Source organism: Carcharodon carcharias, chromosome 18, assembly GCF_017639515.1.
Source record: "Carcharodon carcharias isolate sCarCar2 chromosome 18, sCarCar2.pri, whole genome shotgun sequence".
Taxonomy (NCBI): domain Eukaryota; kingdom Metazoa; phylum Chordata; class Chondrichthyes; order Lamniformes; family Lamnidae; genus Carcharodon; species Carcharodon carcharias.
Window position 1 is genome coordinate 51,539,737 of NC_054484.1, and position 20,112 is coordinate 51,559,848.

Sequence of the window (20,112 nt, forward strand, 5' to 3'; positions counted from 1 at the left end):
TTGCGAATCACATAACTAAGCAAGTAGAGAGGGCTGTAACCTAAATAATGTTGGGGGGGGTGTTGCTGAGGGAACAAGCTTGGATAGATGTGGCAAAACAAGGGAAGATTCAAGGCAGGAGACCATAACAGTAAAATGGGAAATGAGGGTCATAGATTAGCAGGAAGGGGCAGAGAGATAAAACCTAAGAATGCACCAATAGTCAAGATTAGGGGTGGAATTTTCTCAGATTTACACTGTGTGGTAGCAGGATGGCAAAATGGCATTCCATCTGCCGATGGCGATGGTTCATTTTCATGCCGTATCGTCCCATGCCCGCCACGTTACTTATGCATTCCTGGGAAATATGCCATTTCCATAGCAGGTGGGCTCTCATTTGCCCGCCCGCCAACACCCCTGGTGTTGCATCATGCTGGCCGCCATGTTTAAAAGGAAGCCGCTAGCATTGTGCTCATCGCCACCAGCCTTCCACCGCTGTCCGGGACACATGGCCAGCTAAGGAAAAAAGGCAGCAACCGACACTTCAATGACTGGTCCCTCGAGCGACTGCTGGATGCCATGGAGGCCCACCGGGATGTCATGCATCCCTGCTCTGGCCGCAGGATGGGCAGTAATGTGACCAGTCCAGGTTGAGAGGCGGTGGCAGCGGTGGTCAGTGCCAATGCTCTTCAGAAGAGGACAGCCATCTGTTGTCGCGAGATGGTGAATGATCTCCTCCCTTCCACCAGGGTAAGTCACTCTTTTCATCACTCCCAACTCTCACACTGAGAGTTTTAGAAACCCATCACACATCCACAGGGTCTCACCCACTGCCAGTTCAAGGGACATCAACATTCAATCTCTCACACACACCGTCAATGTCCTCATCCCAGCCATGAGACCACTCACCACCTGCACAGACCAGGCACATTTATCATCTGTCCTGGCAGGCATCCTGCTTATACATTCTCCATCTCGACATGCGGAGTCGTCAGTGACGCTGGTTCTCAGTCATCTGCAGGACATCTATAGATCCTGGGTGTTGCTGGGTGCCGACCAGCCACGGCTTGCTGTCGCCCCTGGGCAGCTTGTGCAGGAGCCTCAGCAGCCCCCACTTCATGAGGTTGCTGCTCCTACTTTTGCACGGCCAGGAGCCTCAGTTGCTCTCTCCTCCGTCTTCTTTGCTCTCTGTAGGCCATCAGGCATACAGCTAGGTCACTAGGAGCCATGGTCCTGAGGTGATTCACCTGCGGCATGAAAGAGAGAGACATGGTTACCATGGCTGTACTTAGCACCTTTCCTGGCCATGTGTGACCGTCCCTTAATGCTCCCCGGAGACTGTACCTATCTGGGACGCCGAGATTGCAAGGGGCTGTGAGCACCTACAGCAGTGACTGCTACATGGCCAGCATTAGTGCGGAAATTGTACAACATGTGCAGTTCAACTGCTCCGCGGTCCAGTAAAGTGGTCGTGGGCTCGCAGTCTGTGCCGGTGCAGGTGGGGGTGCGGAGGTGGGGGTAAGATCTGGCACTTTGGTGCTTCCATGTTGCTTGCATGGGTGTGCAGTGTAGGAGCCCAACCCCAATCATATCACTGTGGCTGCGCCTGAACTGTCTCAGTTGCAGAGGAATGGTCAGTTTATACAGGTGTCCCTAATGCGTGGCCACTTCCCTCACCTACCCTGGCCCCCACCTTGATTCCTTGTGCGTGTGATCCAACATCAGGGCAACAGTCACCTCCAATGCTGGGCAGCAGTTGCCCCTGGACAACCCCCAACAATAGTTGGCTTTGAGGCTGTGCAGCAGTTTCTCCACCGACAACAGTCACCTCCATGACAGGGCAGCACTTCACCCTGGCCCACCTGCGCCCCTGATGCCTGCAAAGTAACAGGCAACTCTGGTGACCAGTGGAGAACGCTGTTCACTCACCAGTTCACTCACCTCCAGTTCCCCCGAAGTGAAGGCCACTAAGTGTATGATGCCTGCGTGCCCGCTGTGAAACACATCGACATGCTTTCTCGCTGACGTGGACGGACGATCAAGCGGGGGTCCAACAGCCTGGTGGGATGGCCTTTTAATGATACACTGATGTATTACAATGAGCTCCCCAACGACCATTGGTGGGAAATGCGGCCCACCGTTGGCCAGCTGAGTGGAAGATCGCGACCTGCCTTCCCACCGTCGTGAAACAGGTCGCGCCATATTGCCACCTATCACACCCACCACCAGCTGGCACGGAAAATTCCATCCTAGATGTTACAAATATGACAAAGATAAAACCGAAGGCTCTACATCTGAATTCGTGTAGCATTCATAACAAAGTAAATTAATTGATAGTGCACATTGAAATAAATAAATATGATCTAATAGCTATCACGGAGGCATTACTGCAGGATGACAAGGATTGGATCCTGAATATTGACAGGTACATGACATTCAAGAAGAATAGTAAGCTAGGTAAAGGTGGAGGGGGTAGCACTGTTAATCAAGGGTGGCATTGGTGCAATAGTTCGACATGACCTTGCTTCAGGAGATCAGGATGTAGAATTGGTTTGGGTGGAGATGAGGAATAGTAGGGGAAAATAGTCACTAGTGGGAGTGGTCTACAGCCACCTAATAGTAACCACAATTTAAGACAAAGTATACAAGAAGAATTATTGTGTGCTTATAATTAAGGGATGGCAATAATCATGAGTGATTTTCATCTACAAACCGGAAAAATCATACTGGCGGTAGTAGCCTGGATGAGATAGTTTCTTTGAGCATGTTCTGGAATCTGCCAGAGGGCAGGTTGTATTAAACTTGGTATTGTGTAATGTTACAGGATCAATTAATGACCTCAGTGTGAAGGCACCCCAAGGTAGCAGCAACCACAATATGATTGAGCTTTACATCCAGTTTGAATGGGAGAAGAGTGGGTTTAAGACCAGTATTTTAACTTAAATAAGGGCAAGCATGTGGGCATGAGAGCTGAGCTAGCTGAAATGAACTGGGATACTAGGTTAGAGGAGAGATCAATAGAGAAGCAGCGGCAGATATTTAAGAGAATATTTCAGAATACTCAGAATAAGTATATTCCCACAATAAAGAAAAATTCTAAAGGGAGGACCCACCCGTGGTTAACTAAAGAAGTTAAGGAAAACATTAAACTTAAAGATAAAGCATATAACTGTGCAAAGGTGAGTGGCAGGTCAGATGATTGGTCGGAATATAAAGAACAGCAGATAATGACTAGAAGGTTAATCAGGAATAAGAAATTAGAGTATGAGAGGAAGTTAGCTAGAAATGTATAAATAAATAAGAAGAGTTTATATTTAAAAAGGAAAAGGGTAAGTAAAGTAAGTGTTGGTCCTCTAGACAGTGACAGTGGGGAGTTAACAGTAGATTATAAGGAAATGGTGGATGAAATGAACAAAAACTTTGCTTCTGTTTCCACTACAGAAGATACAAGAAACATTCCAGCAATAGCTGTAAATCAGGAGGTGGAAGGGAGAGGGGAACTTGGTGAAATTATAATCACTAGGGAAGTGGTACTGAGTAAACTGATGGACCTGCGGGCAGACAAGTCTCCAGGTCCTGATGAACTTCATCCTAGGGTCTTAAAAGAAGTGGCTAATGAGGTAGTAGATACGTTGACATTAATTTTTCAAAATTCGCTAGATTCTGGAAAGGTTCCATCCAACTGGAAGGTAGCAAATATAACTCCTCCATTCAAGAAGGGAGCGAGGCAGAAAAAAGGAAACTATAGGCCAGTTAGTTTGATGTCTGTCATGGGGAAGGTATTAGAATTGATCATTAAGGGTGTAATAGCCGGGCACCTAGAGAAACTCAAGGTAATCGGGATGAGTCAGCATGGTTTGGTGAAAGGGAAATCATGTTTAACCAATTTATTGAGTTCTTTGAAGGAGTAATATTCGCTGTGGATAAAAGGGAGCCTGCAGATGTGCTGTACTTGGATTTCTGAAAGGCATTTTATAAAGTGCCACATTAAAGGTTATTGTGGAAAATAAAAGCTCATGGTGTTGGGGCTAATGCATTAGCATAGGTAGAAGATTGGTTGGCTGGCAGAAAACAGAGACTATGCATAAATGGGTCTTTTTTGATTGGCAGGATGAGTGGAGTCCCATGGGGGTCTGTGCTAGGGCCTCAACTTTTTACAATTTATATCAATGACTTAGATGAGGGAAGTGAAGGTATAATAGCTAAATTTGCAGATGACAAAAAATAGGTAGTAAAGTATGTTGTGAAGACATGAGAAGGTTGCAGATGGATATAAATAGGTTGAATGAGTGGGCAAAAAATATGACAGATGGAGTATAATGTGGGAAAATGTGAAGTTGTTCACTTTGGCAGGAAGAATAAAAAAGCTAAGTATTAATTAAACAGAGAACTGCTGCAGAATTCTGAGGTGCAGAGGGATCTAGATGTTTTACTGCATGAATCACAAAAAGTTAATATGCAGGTACAGCATGTAATTAAGAAGGCCAATGGAACGCTATTCTTTATTAAGAGACAAATTGAGCATAAAAGTAAGGACGTTATGCTTCAGTTATACAGGGCATTTTTAAGGAAGGATGTAAATGCGTTGGAGGCTGTTCAGAGGAGGTTTACTCGATTGATACTTGGAACGAGCTGGTTGCCTTATGAGGAAAGGTTAGATAGGCTGGACTTGTTTCCACTGGAGTTTAGAAGAGTGTGGGGTAACTTGAGTGAAGTATAAAAGATCCTGAATGGTATTGACAAGGTGGACGTAGAAAGGATGTTTCCGCTTTTGGGTGAGTGAAGAACTAGCGGGCACTGTTTTAAAATTAGATGTCGCCCTTTTAGGACAGAGATGAGGAGAATTTTTTTCTCTCAAAGGGTTGTGTGACTTTGGAACACACTGGCTCAGAAGATGGTGGAAATGGGGTCACTATATTTTTAAGGTGGAGGTAGATAAATTCTTGTTAGGCAAGGGAAACAAAGATTATCGTGGGTAGATGTGAATGTGGAATCCGAAACACAAACAGATCTGCCATGACCTTAATGAATGGTGGAGCAGACTTGAGGGGCCAAATGGCCTACTTCTGCTCCTATTTCGTATGTTTGTATGGAGCCCACTGTGTCAGTTGCCTCAGTCATGATGTTCTTGGGAGAACCCACATCAGGATTTAGTTCTTCTATTCTCAGTGGCTCCCCGGAAGCTTCCACTTTCTCTGTGGTGCAGCCGTTCACACAACAGCGCAGCGATGATGAATATGTACGCTATACATTCATTGACAACAGCTGCAGCATCTTTATGCTGGCCTAAGAATACCCATGAGGACCTTTTGGCTATCCATCAAGTGTCCCCTGAAGCTAGGCCAACTAGGGTATTGATCAATTGTCCATGCATTTGAGAAAGGTGTCAGACTGAAATCCTAGGCAGATACTTTTTCTGCCATTTCATTTTACTCTCCCATTTGTAATCTGAGCTACCCATGATTCTCCTTCCACATGTCCATGTCCTGAAGGCTCCAAAAAAATTGGACCTGTGCTGCTCTGAGGTGCCCTGTCCTTGGCTGCCACCAAAGTTGTTTCTACTTTGTCCTTTGATAGATTCAGGCCAAAATATAGCTTGAGACACTTTTTCAGATTGTGTCAGCAACTCTGCATGTGGCGCTTTAGGGATTATGTGTGTTGTTTTCATTGGTTGTGGGTAGCCTTTTCTAGAAAAACGTACAACATTCAGATGATCTAAGTTGGCAGAACACCCAGACTACCAGCTGTTGTGCCCAGTGCACATCCCTTCATTTGGAATGTAATCCAAAACTATACATGTAGATTCTGGAGTGCAGGTTCAGAACACCCCCTCCAAAGCTTATTTGTCTCACTGCAGGATAATGCATACCAATCAAAAATTGCATTGAACAGCTTTTCTGCAAATTATATGAAAAGTAGAATGCTAATGCATGATCCGTTCCCTGTAGGTGTTGTAACTTATATTTTTGGTTCATGTAATGCACATAATACGCCATGCTAATAAAGTGTACAAAGGTATATGCAGTATTTTTAGTATTCTCCCAATAAACATTTTCTTTTTTAGTGTTCAGGCTACTCTTACATGGGTCACTTCATTGGCCCTTCTACCTAAAACCATGCAATGTGCACTTCTGCTTTCGCTAAAGGGTTGATCTGCTCCAAAGTGTCAGCAGCCTTTGCTGCATCTATTGCATGACTAACACCTGTGCCTTCTGTTGAAATGAAACTCATGGCCATAATTTTCACACCAGCTTGCGGGGGTGGGCCTGGCACGCTGACGGGTAAAATGAGGCGCGGTGACGTCTAGCATGCGTCCCGACATCAACGCGCGTCATTCAGATCTTTTGCACCCGCCGTACTGTGAAAGCCCTGTTAAGTCCTTTAAAAAACCAATTAAAGTAATTATCAATGCTGTCCATCCACCTTAAGGTTGGCGGGCAGCCGAAGAGCCCAAGTGGCCTTAGCGTTTTTCAGGAAACCTCATCCACTAGTGGGATGAGGTTTCCTGAAGGTTTTATTAAATAAATAAATAATTTTTGCACAATTCATAAACATGTCATAGATCATGTGACACTGACACATGAGGGGACATGTGTAAATAATTGTAATCTTTCTTTATTAAAACTCTTCAATATGTACTTAATCTCCCTGAGGCATGGAGCTGCCTCAGGGAGATTTCCACATTCTTTCCCGCGCATGTGCGAAAGAGTACAGGCTCCAACTCACCCTCTTCCCCCCGCCCACACAGGTAGCGCTGAACGCCACTAGCCATGTATCATGTAAGGCCTGACCACGTAAAGAGGCAGGTGGAGCCAGTTGCAGGTGGCGATTGGCTCCACACCCACCTGCGCCTGCTCCCAACCAGCCCGCCCAACATGGGGAAAATTCTCCCCATGTTTCTCTTGGGTTCCATTGCAGTTTCCACCAAAACATTTCTGAAAATATATGAAGAAACTCTCCCCTTTAAGAGCCAGCAGTATTCCGTTAAGAGGCAGTGATTTCAACCCCTGCCTTATGCCACCCATGGCTAATTGCCCAGTTCACAATGCATGAAGTCCAGGCAGTGACAGACAGCTGCAGTTAATGAGTAGGACTTGCCTCACAATTTTCAGTAAAACCCACTCTCCCTGTGGCCAGCATATGGTGCATACACAATGCAGTGTGTCATGACTCACTGGGGATAGTGCACTGTAATATCAAGTCCCACTGCTCCCCGAGCCGAGACAAATGTGAGAAGTTTGATTAGGTCACTAAATTGCCAATTCTACCTAACTGTTTAATTTAGGTTAACAGAATACGAGCACCAGGCTTGTAAACTTAATAATTAAATAACTGTTTATTAAACAAATTGACTTTAATCAGTGGCAAAAGAAAGAAATATGAACTGCTAACTTTTAGCTCCATAACTTAAATTCTACCCCTTCTTAACCTCATACACACACACACACATAAGACATACAAAACATGGATTTTAAGTGTGAGATAAAACAGTTTAATAGCACCGATCCGGAGTGAAGGAATCGATGGGTTGATTTTGATTGGTGTCTTCCCAAATCCCTTGCAGCTCATTGTTAATGACACGAGATGGTCTTCTGGCACTTCCAGTCAATAGCTCAGTGGATGAAAACTTGCTTTTCGATGTCTCTACCGGAGATTTTTGCCTTTTCCACTTGACAGGGGTTTTTTCCAGAGAGAGCAGGTTACAGAGATATGAAGAAAAAGTCAGCTAGCTAGCCTTGTAGATTTACTGCAATCATACACACACATGAGAGAGATGTTTTAGGTGTGTTTTCTCTGCAGGCTAGGATCTCTCTGCTCGCTGCTATCACTCAAAACCCTGGTCACCTGATCAGCAGTCAATTCAAATGTTGTTGCTAGGCAGTTCCCCTTAGTTCATCTAGAACACCTCTCCGGCACCAGCCGGTTCACTTATAGCTCCCTGTGTTTCAGGATAGCAACATTGTAGGTATTCCTCATCCTGTTCCAACAAACATGTCTTTCAACTGCAGCCATGGTAGTTTACAAAGCCACAGTCCAATTTTAAAGCCACAATCCATAAATTAAAATAAAGAAATAGGTTCTTTATATGTCCCCACCCTTAAAATAGATGAAACACTGTTTAAAAAATGTGTTTCATCACAAGTGACACATGGACAATAAAACACAAGACTTACATTCATTCATCCATCCTTTCCCTGATATTTATTTCAGTAATTTACACCCGGGAAGATACAACGGGGATCACATTATCTTTACTGGCAATATGAACAATCTTTACATTGAATGGCTGAAACAATAGACTCCATCTGAACAGTCTCGCATTTCGCGTTTTAAACTTCTCAATGAACGTCAACAAATTATAAAAACAAAAAACTGCAGATGCTGGAAATCCAAAACAAAACCAGAATTACCTGGAAAAACTCAGCAGTTCTGGCAGCATCGGCGGAGAAGAAAAGAGTTGACATTTCGACCTCATGACCCTTCCACAGTTTGCCAGACATGCTGAGTTTTTCCAGGTAATTCTGTTTTTGTTTTGGATTTCCAGCATCCACAGTTTTTTGTTTTTATCTCTGTGTTTAATTGACTGCCACTCCTCTTCAAGAAATGCCTACCTTGAAGAAGTTTTGCTCCTCTCTGCGACAAGATTTCCGTATCTCTCTTTTGCCTTCTTCACCTTCATTGCTTTCCATTTCTCTGCCAGTAGATTATGGTCAGTGTAGATTAGTGTTTCTTTGTTATCGTGTAAGATATAAAATTCAAAGTGTTGAAGAGCCAACAACGATGCTAGAGTTTCTTATTCTATCAGATTTAGTGTCTTGGAAAAGTACCCCACCAGCTTCTCTATCCCTTTCATTGCTTTTGGATTTTGCTCTATCTTCTTGACCTTTACTCTTGCCCTCTTCTGCATCATTACTACTGGATTTAACCCAGTTTTCTTTGTTTTTGTTCCCTGCCTCTGCTTCTTGAGTTCACATGTTTTTTTCTTCACATTTTCTTTTACCCTACCTTTACTTATCGGTTTGTCCTTTTTCCCTTCGTCTTTGTCTTTACTCTGTTCGCTATCTTGACTTCTAGGGGGTTTTGATTTGACGCTTTTTTCTCGCTCTCTGCTTTTACTTCATTCTTGACTTTTAGATTTCAACTTGGCCTGCTTTGCTCTCTATTTAGTTTTACTCTCTTTATGATCTCTACTTCTGGATTCCTCCTCTTTACCATTACTTTGCTCTGGATCAAGTGTGCTGAGTTTTGACTTGATTTGTTTCTTCAACTCTTTTCCATTAGTCTTCTCTCACAGAATCACAGAATCATAAAATCACACAGCACAGAAGAGGTCCTTTGGCCCATCGAGTCTGCACCGACACGTGAGAAACACCTGGCCTACCTACCTAACCCCATTTGCCAGCACTTGGCCCATAGCCTTGAGTGTTATGATGTGCCAAGTGCTCATCCAGGTACTTTTTAAAGGATGTGAGGCAACCTGCCTCCACCACCCTCCCAGGCAGTTCATTCCAAACCGTCACCACCCTCTGGGTAAAAATTTTTTTCCTCACATCCCCCCTAATCCTCCTGCCCCTCATCTTGAACTTATGTTCCCTTGTGACTGACCCTTCAACTAAGGGCAACAGCTGCTCCCTATCTACCCTGTCCATGCCCCTCATAATTTTGTACACCTTGATCAGGTCACCCCTCAGTCTTCTCTGCTCCAGCGAAAACAACCCAACCTCTCTTCATGACTTAAGTGTTTCATCCCAGGAAACATCCTGATGAATCTCCTCTGCACCCCCTCCAGTGCAATCACATCCTTCTTATAATGTAGCGACCAGAACTGCACACAGTACTCCAGCTGTGGCCTCATCAAGGTTCTATACAACTCCAACATGACCTTCCTACTTTTGTAATCTGTGCCTCGATTGAGAAAGGCAACTGTCCCATATGCCTTTTTCACCACCCCGCTAACATGCCCCTCCATCTTCAGAGATCTATGGACACATGCACCAAGGTCCCTTTGTTCCTCAGAACTTCTTAGTGCCATGCCATTCATTGAATACTTCCTTGTCAAATTACTTCTTCCAAAGTGTATCACCTCACACTTTTCGGGATTAAATGCTACTCATACTACTTTACATACTCCTGTTTTCATTTTGGGTAATGGCTCTACACAATCTACTAATACCCCTCTGAATGGTTCTTCAAAAACTGCTATGGGTATTCAAGATACTGGTTTGAATACATGTTGAGGTTTACCTACTACCAAGCATGTATGACATGTCTTACAATTTTGCACTACGTCCTTATAAAGTCTTGGCCAGGTAAAATGTCTTGTTTATCAATGCTTGAGTTTTCCATATTCCTACATGTCCTGCCATCGGGACTTATTGGAGTTATTATACAAATCAAATTGTAGCTTTAACTACAAATAAAGGTCTGGAGGTAAACACTGCTGTGAATGTAGGTGAAGTGAATAAGGTAGATGAGAGATATAAACGGTTTTTGTCTAAATGGAAGATAACCCCTTTTTCATGTGCTACTTGCAATATCTCCTTACAATATTTGGGCTGTACCACAATCTGATGAACAACCACCCATTCCTCATCTGCAGGTCTGTGTGGGTGTCTTCACTTCCTCATCAGAACTCTTTTTAAGGTAATAGCACTCCAGAACTCATTCACCTCAGCTTCAGTGTGAGCTGACTGTGCTAACTTGTTTAACTCTGGATCTGCTTTCTGAGCCTCGATTAATGAAGACATGCCAAACATTTCCTTTTATTTATCCTCACCCTTAAAGAAAGTTTTGGCTACTCCAAAATCTGCTCATGTTATGACTTTGACCTCTGGTAATGGACTTTGTTCAGCCATTGCTCTGGTCGTCACACACAATGGGAAAATACCAGGGACTTGTTCTTGTAACTGCTCCATCTCTTTAGCCTCTCTCAGACTTTCCATAATTATGGGCAAAGCTATAACCTTCATGCTTGCCAAATCATTCCCCAGGAGTAAATCAACTCCATCCACGGGTAATTTCTTAACCACTCCCACAACCACCGATCTAAGCAACAAATCACACTCCAATTGCACTTTGTACAATGGAACCAGGAACTACTCTCCACATATCCCATTTACCAATACTTTAGTTTCATTGAGCTCTCTGGGGGGGAAACTAGGTCCTTCTCCAGCAAAAGAATTTGAGTAGCTCCTGTGTCCCTTAATATAGTTATGGGTGTATCTGTATCATTTGATGAAAAAGGGGTTATCTTCCCTTTAAACAAAAACCCTTTATATCTCTTATCTACCTTATTCACTTCACCTACATTCACAGCAGTGTTTACCTCCAGACACTTACTTGTAGTTAAAGCTACAATTTGATTTGTGGCATTTTCTTTTTGAGTTCCCTTTTCAAGTCCCATTGGCTTTCCTCGCAACTTCCAGCATTCTGAATGAATGCATTCCACTTTATTATAATGGAAACACTAAGGCCTTCGAGTTTCACCTCCACCCTCAGTACCTTCCTTCCTGATCTGGGGAGGAGATCTCAAGGTATTCTCAGCTATCTATTCTTTATCCTGGCTACTTGCCTTCCTTTCACTCTCCTACTTTCTATCCTTTAGAAATTTATGGGGGTGATGGAAAAAAGATTTAGTTTTATGAATCGGCTCATAATCATCAGCTGTTACTGCTGCCTGTCTAGCAGTTTCAACTCTTTGGTCTTCCACATGAGTTTTTATTGCAGAAGGTTAGGAGTTTTTAAATTCTTCCAGGGGAATGCTCTCTCTGAGGGCGTCATTGGTTGTTTCAATTCCTAATGCTCATATCCACCTGTAAAAACTATTTTGCTTAAGCTTTTCAAGTTCAATGTAAGTTTGCCCAGGCTGTTTTCTTAAATTTCAAAATGTTGTCTATATGCTTCAGGGACCAATTCATATGCAACTAAAATGGCTTTTTTTCACTACATCATAATCCCTAGAAGCCTCCTCTGACAGTGAAGCATAAATTTCCTGTGCTCTAGCTGTCAATTTGCTCTGCATAGACAATGTCCAGTTTTCCTTCGGCCAGTTCATCTGTTTTGCTACCTTCTCAAATGAAATAAAGAATGCTTCAACATCTCTTTCTTCAAATTTTTGAAAAGCTTGTACAAATTTAAACATCTCCCCACTGGATTCTGATCTGGACATAAGTCTTGCCTCACCTCCAGGTGTCTCTTTTTTAACTGCCAGCATTCTAAGCTGGAATTCTCTGTCTCTCTCTTTTTCTCTTTCTTCCTTTTCTAACCTCACCATTTCTAATTCCCTTTCTTGTTTTCTCTCTCTCTCCTGCCTTTTTCTTTCATTTTCTGCTGCCTCTAACTCAAGTTTTTTTTTTTTCATTTCCTTTGCTTGTTCAAGTTCAAGCTTCTTCATTTCTAACTGAAGTCTCACTGTCTCCAACTGTGACTCACTAGTGTCAAGTATCACTTCCAACTTGAAATGCCGTGCTATACCTTTGATTATCCTTGCCTTCCTAGATTTGGCAGGCAATCCTACTCTTAATTTATTTGCCAATTCGATTAACATGGTTTTGGTATCCCTTGTAAAATCATCAGGGACATCTCTTCCACTTACCTGAAAGTTTTAGCTGTTTCCAGTGCCATCTTATTTTTGATAGTACAAACCTGGTGTTTCCCTTTTTGCTTTTATTACTTACTAAATCTACAGCCAAATCATTGTTGTCTTTTGTTCCAAAATATCCTGGACCCCAGCCCCCAAACTTTGTCATGACTCACTGGGGATAGTGAGCTATAATATCAAGTCCCACTGCTCCCCAAGCCGAGACAAATGTGAAAAGTTTGATTAGACCACTAAATTACCCAATTCTACCTAACTGGTTAACAGAATATGAGCACCAGGCTTGTAAACTTAACAATTAAATAACTATTTATTTATGAACAAATTGACTTTAACAAATGGCAAAAGAAAGAAATATGGACTGCTAACTATTAACTCTGTAAGTTAAACTCTACCCCTTCTTAACACCGTACACACACACACACGTAAGACATACAAAACATGGATTTTAAGGGTGCGATAAAACAGTTCAATAGCACCAATCCGGAGTAGGGGATTAGATGGGTTGATTTTGATTGATGCCTTCCCAAATCCCTTGCAGTTTGTTGTTAATGACATGAGCTGGTCTTCCAGCACTTTCAGTCTGTAGTTCACTAGTTTAGAACTTGTCTTTCAGTATATCTACTGGTGATTTTCCCCTTTTCTTCTTGACAGGGGTTTTTTCAGAGAGAGCAGGTTACAGAGATAGGAAGAAAAGTCAGCTAGCTAGCCTTATAGATTTACTGCAATTGTACACACACAGGAGAGAGAGACTTTAGGTGTGATCTCTCTCTTACAGCTATCAAACAAAACCTTGGTCACTTGATCAGGAGCCAATTAAAATGTTGTTGCTAAGCAGTTCCCCTTAGTTTAGAACACCTTTTCAGCACCATCCTGTTCTCTTATGGCACTCTATGTTCCAGGATAGGAACATTGTAGATATTCCTCATCTTGTACCAGCGACTGCAACTATGTTAGTTTTTAAGGCCATGGTCCAATTTTAAAGCTGTAGCCCAAGAAAAATTTTTTAAAAGTTTCTTCGCAAGTGTTACAATAAAATTACACATTATGGGCTGAATTTTATGGGGCCTACAGAGACCTAGGAGGGAAGGGATGAAAAATCGGGAGGCAACATTGGCAGTGAATTGCCTGCTGCCTTTCTGCCAGCAGCAAAGGGGGAAGACAGCGTTTCTGCCCAGAGGCTAGTTGTGCTTCTGAAGTGGTCAGTTCAGGGTCTCTTCCTGCCATAACTGGCATTTTACAAGTGGCAGGTATGTCTGCTGCCATGTGGAGACACAACCTGGTGAACCTAACAGACTCCCTGCAAGTTTGGGGAGGGGGAACCGCCTGATCGGGCACTCCAGGGCCAAAGGAGGCCCCTACTGGTCGCAATAGCAGCCGCCATGCAGCAACACCCCCTTGCTCTCAACAACCACCTACCCCTAGCCCTGCCGGGGCCTGGCTGACTGATCCTGGCAATCCCCCAACCACTAAACTTGCTTTGAGGCCAGCATCTATCAATGAGTCTCTCAGCTGGGTGCAGTCCCAGCAGTGACCATCGCTCCTCACCATCCGATTGGTTGGAAGCTCTTGGAGATGGCCTTTCATTCCTTAAAGGGTCGCAAAGCTTGGTGGCAACTCATTAGCTGCTAGATTGACATAAAATCCAGTTAGAGCACCTCCAAACAGCCAAGGCAGATTTCCCTGGCTTTCTGGCACATCATCAGGGCCACCACCGAGTGACAAAATCTAGCCCTTTGTATGCAGTATAAATGTCAATGTGATGTAGTCAATGCACTATTACAATTGGAAAAAAATGGCCAATTTGGAAGAAGAAAAGTTCTTTTACGATCTTAGAATTACCTCCCTGGTGTATATTTGGCTCCCTGCCTAAGCTGTTTTATACTATATTAGCTATTGTGTCTCCATCATGTTTCACACAATTATTAGAGTTTTTTTGATACAACTAGTATGTAGTATGGCTGAGATGAGGAGAAATTTCTTCATTCAGAGAGTTGTAAATCTTTGGAACTCTCTACACCAGAACGTTGTGGATGCTCCATCACTGAATATACTTAAGGCTGAGATGGACAGATCTTTGGTCTCTCAGGGAATGAAGGGATATGGAGGGTGGGTGGGAAAGTAAAGTTGAAGCCAAAGATTAGCCGTAATCATATTGAATGGTGAAGCAGGCAACTCCTGCTCATATTTCTTATGTTCTTATTAGATATCTAATCTGTAATTTAGGATGTATAGTTATTGTAATAGCTGGTTACACCACCATATTGAACTTTTATTTCTTGCTATTTGATAAATTTTTTGTTCCTCCATTTTAACATTTGCCCAGCATTTAACTTCCCGGTCAATTGATGCACTATTCTCAGATTCAGAGGGTAAACAGTCAGCTCCCAAGGATGTGCCAGAGCTACTCTTTAAGGAGCCACTAGGGAACAGATAAGAACAGTCTGGGTGATTTAGCCTTTAACACTGTGTTGGTAGCGCTAAGTTGGCAGCACTTCTTGTCGCTGAGTCAGAAAGTTGTAGATTCAAACCCCAGTAGAGATATTTGAGAATTTCATTCAGGTTAATTCTTTGGTGCAGTTCTGAGGTTGTCTTTTGGATGGGATGTTAGACCAAGACGTCATCTGCCCTCTCAGATGAATGCAAAATGTCACGTGGCACTTGTGAAGAAGATAAGGTGAGTTCTTCCCATTGTCCTGCCCAGTATTTATCCATTAGGTAGCACCACAAAAAACAGATTACCTGGTCATTATGTCTTGCTTTTTGAGGAAACCTTGCTATGTGTATTTTAGTTGCCATATTTCTTATTTTGCAACAGTAACTATACTTCAAAATTATTTATTTAGCTGTAGAGTGCTCTGGGTCATGAAAGAATCCATATAAATGCAAGTCTTTTTAAAGAAAAAATTCTCTCTCTCTCCTTGTTTCACCTCTATTCAGGGTTCAGAGTATGTACCAGATGTTTAAAATAATTGGTGTGAACCTGAATATTATAATTCTCTGCTGCAGCAAACCGATACACTGACATTTATATTATAAAACCACCTGAGATATCTTTTAGTTCAAGCTTGTCCAGTCTTTTCATGTGAAGGGGGAGGGGGGGTGGGGGGGTGGTGGTGGGTGGCAGATGGGAGGCACATTTCCCCTTATTTCTCACTCAAGGGGCCAATAAGTGAATTTTGGAAAGATAAAGTTTGGCTCAACGTTAAACATGAATTTCAAAAAAAGCGTTGAGGTGTTAGGAAAAGAAACAATTTTCTGAGCAAGAATAAAGCAATGCCAAAGCAATAAATTGATAATTTTAAAAATGTAATTAATAAAAACAGCCATTAGAGTGTGAGAGGGTCAGAGTGTATGAATCCGGCTCACTTCCAGATTCAGGGTGGCCACTCACTCACCCTCAGCCACTGTATGAGTGGATGTGAGTGGTGTGTGGTGGCTGAGGGTGTGTGAAAATCCTGAGACTGGGAGTGAGCCAGACACATACTCATGCACACACTCTATCACATCACGCACACAGGGCAGAATTTTACATCCCACAGGCAGGCACACGCCTAACCCAATTGGGCATAAAACAGCGCGCGATGATGTCAGGTGAGCGTCCCAATGTCATCGTGCACTCACGCAATATTTTGGTCGCTGGGCGCATGCAAGAATCGGCCATGTACCCGCCGACAATTAAGAGGCCTATTAGGACCATTAAAGTTTCAATTAGCAGTGATTTTTCGCTGCCCGTCAAACGTTATGGTTGGGGACAGGCGAATCGGCCAGGTAGCCTTCAGATTGTTGAGGAAACCTCATCCAAGGGCGGGATGAGGTTTCCGATATCAATTAAAAAAAAACGTTTGGGCGTAATTTTTATTTTCCATATGTTTAAATGAGTGAGTTTGATGTGTGGACATTTTTTTCTGCATTTTTAATTCCGTATTTCTTGGTTTTAAACTCTTCAGCTCCCTGAGGCTGCTCCCTGCCTTCAGGTTGGATAAGCCTGTTTTAGTTCATTCATTTTATGAAATTTTCTGCTCTCTTTAAATCCTCCTGTGGGCCATTTAACATTCACTCACTGAGGTGGAGGACTGGTGGAGGACATTTGATATAATGCTTGTTAATGTAAGAGATTAGCTTGGTGGTCACTCTGATTTTTCATCTATTGCTTTTGCTGTGAGGTTCCTAACCCAGGCAGCATAGATCAATTTACAATGATTTTGGACACCATTGAACCTCATTTTATTTTTGTTTTTAACTAATTGTGGCAAAATTCCTATTGTTTTAACATCTATTGTTCACATTTTTGTATTTCACTTGCTAATTAGTGTATTTTTATACAGTAGTGGGAAAATTATTTTCATAAAAATGAGAGAATACCTACTTTCTTTTTAATTACTAAGTTATTAAAAGTTATATTCTTAGAAATGGGACATGTCGGAGCTGCCTGTTCTTGTGATCTCCTATGTGAGTTGTTAATTATTGAATTGAAACAGATATTTTCTAAGTTTTCAATAAAAGAGGAATTTCTGGCCCAGATTAACAAGCACCTCTGAGAAGAGATGAAAGTCATCTTTAAGTGGAGAGCTTCAAAGCATTCCCATGTATCAAACAGATAACAAAAATAGTTTAAAAAAAAAATACATTTTCAAAAGTTAGTATAAATTGAATACACAGTGGATAAATAATTAATAACACATTCTGTCTACTCATTGAAAACCACTTTTCAACTAATTTATGATTTTGTCACTTGTGGATGTATGTTTTTATAATGATACAAAAGCACCAATCACTCATAAGGGATTATGTAAACACATTGTGGGTTCACTTATTTAAACTAAGCACACAAGAACATACATACAAACATAGAAAGCTTGATGACATCATCAAGAGAACTGTGTGATGTGTGCTCTGCTTACAGGCCAAAGTGAAACAGGGACTGGATCACATGACACACTTCCCCTCTAGTGATGGTAGTGCTGCTATCTCTCAAAGGCACATTGCAACATCCCCTTTCTTTTTAAATATACTTCTCCTTGCTTCCAAAGAAGTATAAATATTTACAATATATGTTCATGTTTAGTTACCATTACATGAATGGAAACAACTGATTAATCTTTGATGCTCTAAAGCATAAAATTAATCTCTTAGTATGCCCATATCCTGTAATGTTAATCTTGTCTGGAGATTTCTTTAATTCCTCACAGTGATTTGTGGGATTGTCATTCTTGCATGTTGTTGCAGGTGCATTTGGGATCTTATCCTCCATGCAAAAAGACTATACGATGATTGAGGAGATGGTATGGACCTGATTTGTCCTCAGTTACCTCTCACCATGGCACTTTTGTGTGTAATGACTTCATAGGACCTTGGTTCTGAACAAATCCTGGTCATCTTGGCTGGTTGCCACGTATCTTCTGTGGGATCCTTGATGCAAACTTATTGTCCCAACACTGCCTTGGCAATTCTCTACCCACATTTTTATCATGCACATTGGTCATCTTCTCTTGTAGTTTTACAAATTTCTCTCTAGTTTTTGTGAAAGTAGAATGGGTAAGAGTAGTGAATTGGTATGTACTGGTGTGCCAAAAATGAGCTCTGCCAGTGATGGAATAGTTGCACTTAAAGGTGTTGCCCTCAGATGTAACATTGAAATTTGTAGATCCTGCTTGGTCTGTCTAGATTTGAGAATTAGGGATTTTACTGTGTGAATCAATCATCCAGCTACACCATTAGATCTAGGGTAATGAGGAGAAGGTGTAATGTGAACGATATTCCACTTCTAACATATATCCTGAAATGGCTTACCAATAAATTTTGGACTGTTATCTGTAATGATCTCTTTCGGCTCTCCAAATAAACTGAAAGCAGCACTTAGAGTGTGAGTGACAGCTGTGCTTGGCGTATTGTGCAATTGTGGAATAGTGAGGTACTTGGTAAGGTAGTCGACAAACACGATGAGGTCAGTGCCATGGACATGAAAGAGGTCAGATGCGATTTTGGACTAAGGATAGATAGAAACTTTGTGTGGGATCACAGGTGCTTTGTACTGACTTGGCATATGTTCTTGACATGCCTCACACTCCTTGATGACGATTTCAATGTCATTGTTCATACCCAGCCAATAGACTGTCTTCACTTGCAAGTCTTCTCATCTGATTTATGTTGATGTGTGAGTGATGAAGTTGTTGAAGAAAATCAGGATGCAAAGATTCCAATATGATGACCTGCCTGCCTTTAAAAATGATTCATCGAGAAATGCCTAACTTATCTTGATGAGGCCAAAATGGTCTCACATGTTTGTGGACATGCTGAATTGAATCAGGCCATCCATCCATTTTTGGTTTTCCATAGTTTCTCTAGTGTGGAATCTTTTGTCATTTCTTCTTGTTGCTGGCATTTATGTTATGCAAAATGTACCAGATCAATTGATAGTCTTGCATTCTCCTGCAGTTCCCAGTTCCCTTGGAACTGCCAATTATTTCAAAATACTTTGGATATTTCAATGTTAAGTCATGAACTGAGGTGGTAGGAGTAGTTTCTGAGATTGATCTGCCATATGAAGCCTGACCGATTCCATGGGTTGTCACTCATGCAAGGTCACGGCATCCCGACAATTGCTGGGCCTTTAGTCTCCAGGATATAGGACATCTGTGGCATCCAGGAGGATTGATTGTACTTGCACTCCACTACCATGGATCCTGCACTTGGAGTTAGTGAACTGTTGTATACTGAAAGTTGTAACCATAATAGTTTTTGCCATGGCCTTCCACGTCTGTGGATACAATTTTTTTTAGAACCCGCAGAGGTAGTATGTTGGCACTTTCCCGTGTGTCAATCTTGGCCAAAAGGGTGTAGTTGCCAACTTAAAGCAGATAATTTGAAGCTTGGCAAACACTTTGGGTTGTGTGACGGGCATTTATGTTTTCCACAAGATTAATGATGTGAAACATGTGTTCACCACTCTTTGTCTTGTCGTACACATTATTATCGTTTTCTGGTTTTTCGGTCACTTCAAGTACATTTTTCTTAAGCGATACCATACTGTCAATCTATTGCTTGAAGGTGCCTGCTGTGTACAGTCTGCTTGGATCAGTACATGTCTCTTTGTAGCTGCATCAATCTTTGCTCTAGTGCACTGCCGCTGTCAATGCCTTGCAGAGTTGATGGAAAACTGGGCATTTCCTTAGTGCATGCAGAAGGCCACACCTTTCACATGCCTTGCTGGGTTTGGGCATTCTAGTGAATGTATCAGCAATTTGGGCTGTACTTAGGACCTGTAAGATTTGTCGACGTGTGAAGATTGCTTCATACTTATCCATCCGTGAGTAGCTCTTTGATGCTGCATGTTTTGGGCTTGTCTAGCAAATCTTTCTGGAATGCTTCCATGGGTGTGGGTGTAATCACCAGCTCAACAATTCTTGTCTGCTAGCTCTGCACCCTTTTCTCTGCATCTGCTGATGAATTGGTCTATGGATTCTGTAAGTTGTTGTCAAAATGACCTGAATTCTGGTCGATGAGTACAGGAGTTTAAATTGATTCTGAAGCGG

At 42.2% G+C, this 20,112-nt stretch overlaps 1 protein-coding gene across 1 annotated transcript in view; it reads left to right on the top strand.

Moving 5' to 3' along the window:
• tmem47 (transmembrane protein 47) overlaps window positions 1-20,112 on the top strand; it is a 58,074-nt gene that overhangs the window by 11,107 nt on the left and 26,855 nt on the right. The gene's annotated exons all lie outside the window — the stretch shown is intronic.